This window comes from Hipposideros armiger, unplaced genomic scaffold (assembly GCF_001890085.2).
Source record: "Hipposideros armiger isolate ML-2016 unplaced genomic scaffold, ASM189008v1 scaffold_535, whole genome shotgun sequence".
In the NCBI taxonomy this organism is placed as follows: domain Eukaryota; kingdom Metazoa; phylum Chordata; class Mammalia; order Chiroptera; family Hipposideridae; genus Hipposideros; species Hipposideros armiger.
The window spans coordinates 337,782-340,269 of record NW_017731885.1 but is presented as its reverse complement, the minus strand read 5'-3'; positions in this window follow the sequence as shown (position 1 = coordinate 340,269).

Below are 2,488 nucleotides of genomic sequence, written 5' to 3'. Positions count from 1 at the left end.
GGCGGGCGCGGCGCCCGGGCCGCGGGGCGGGAGCACGCGAGCACCGGGCCGGGACAGCGTGCACCTGCCGGAGCCTGTGGGCGACACAGAGCCTCTGTGGCCGCGGGGGCGGCAGCTGCGCTCCCCCTTCGCGGACACAGCGCGCGGAGACCGGCCACCCCCGGAGCCTGGGTGAAATTGCCACGCCGGGCCCAAGGTAGCCGGAGCTGTCCCCGCCCCGGAGGCCGCGTCGGGCGTCCATCTAGTGAAGGGGCCGGCGCGACCCACGCGTGGCTCCCTTTCACGCGCAGGCTCCTGCGAGGGGACACCCGGGTCAGCTGGGCGTGCAGGGGCGCCGCAGGCTCGGGATCTGAAGGAGACGCTGGCCCGCGCCGGTGGGGGCGCTACCAGTGTGGCCCCGGGCGTCGCCGCCCCCGACCCGCTCCGGAACTCTGTGAATGGCACAGAAAGTTTAGAAAAGCATCATTTTGTTCCCACCCCGAGAGTTATCAGATCGCACCCAGGGCATTCTCTCTGCGCGCTGAAATGCCCTCTGCAGAACGCGCTGTTCCCACGCTCCCACCGAATCCGTTTCTTTTCCACCCGGTAATAGTTTCACTCATATTGCCACTGTCGCATCCACTTTTCTTCTCCCTGCCCCCGTCACGAAACAAAAAAACATCTTTCTCTGTTTTCAGGCTTAGAGGTGCACATGTCCGGGAACAACAAAAATATAATTATTTCGTGGAAAACCAGTGATTTGCCTAGCTTAGCTCGGATTGACTTGCTCCGCTAATTACAGGACGCGTTGTGGTGAGGAAAGGGAAGGGAAGGGAAGGAAGTGCTATTCTTCTGGACCTAAAAGAGCTTGATCTTCCAGCGCCAACGTCCTCAGAAAGCGCAGCCTTCTTCCAAGGGCTTCTTAGATTCACTGGGTGCAACCGTATTGTCCCAGCATCTAATCACCAGAAACTGAAAGGAACATCAAAGTAGAGTAGTTGTCCCTCAAGTAACTGAAACAATGTTCCCTACGATATTTAAGAAATAAAATCTTTCTCTTCTAATTTTTTTAATGTGTCGAAGTATGGCTCCTACTATTAAACACCCGGCAGTTCAACATTCAAAGCAGATCCCCCCCCCCCAAAGTTCTAGCAGGGAATCCATGAGATGTCAGCAGAGGGTACAAGAAAAGAAAGAAAGAAAGAAAGAAATCTTCCACCTAAGTAAAAGCAAATAAGGAACAGCCCTGTTCTGACCTTGAAAGTAATGCAGGGACAAATGTAAGATAAAGCAAGAGAAGGATTCTAGGTGATGACACAGAACACTTCAGTTAATATTTTGCAAAGCATTAGTGTTTCCAAGGGGCAACAAAATTTAATGTAAGAATACGTTACCTTCTTTAAAAGAATCAATGAGCCATCCAAAAATCTGTCCCACATTCTCTGCTGCTCACTGGAAATTTTCATGAAAGGTACGTGTTTGACATTTCCTTGTGAGAAAGCAAATGACATGTACTTTTAAAAAAATGCATGTCTCTACATGGAAAAGCTTTGTGCAACACACTTGTATTTTTGTTAATCATCATTAAGAAAAATATAGATACAGACATTTTTGTGCCCACTTTCTCAGTGAAGAGCTATAGATGCAGAAGTGTTTAAAAACAAACAGACTTATCCAAGTTGACAAATCAAATAAGGGCCCAGAAGGAAACCAAGCCCAGGCCTATCTATGCAAACACTGATTTTTATCCCTCCCTCCACCCTATGACACTAGTTGACCAAAAACAGCAAGTTATTTCCTCAGATGATTTTAAATAGAATAGTGGACAGCCTTATAGAGATGTCCACAAAAGCCACAGCAGAATAAAGTTTTATTTAGAGTAAGCAAACCAGGCCAGTGCTACAAGTTTACGAAATAAGAGTAAGGCAAGGGCACATTAAGACAATTTCTAGGAGTTTGAGTCACCTAGTGCTTTTAAGAATGATTGTGCACCACAAACAAGAAGATGAATGACAAATCGATATTCCTGGGACTTTACTGCCCATAGTAGCTGCAGAAATAACAGACTCTAGTGTCGCTTTCATTTTATAAATCTGTACTTTTGTAGTTAGTCATCAACTATTTACATTTGGAAAAATGGTTTTTTATTCTTATAAATGGAAAATGGAGGACTTAATTAAAAAACACTCTTTCATAACTAGTGCACTGTGTTGTACAGCTGAAACTAATTTTAAAAAATGTTTATTTCACAATAATAAAAAAAATACTTCATCTTTTCCTGAAAGCAAATAAGAAGGAGAGTTAAATTACACCTCCATGCTGACACAGACTGTGCTGAGCCATTTCTTCAAAGGGCCCTTCAGCTGGAAGCTCAACCCCAGAAAGTGGTAAAACACCACCCATTACTGTACCCGTGGAATGACTGAAGGTGAGATAACATCTGTCAAGTTAAAATCCTTTAGTGGTTTCTCAGTGCCATTGGGGAAGACTAAAATCCTACAATGACTTA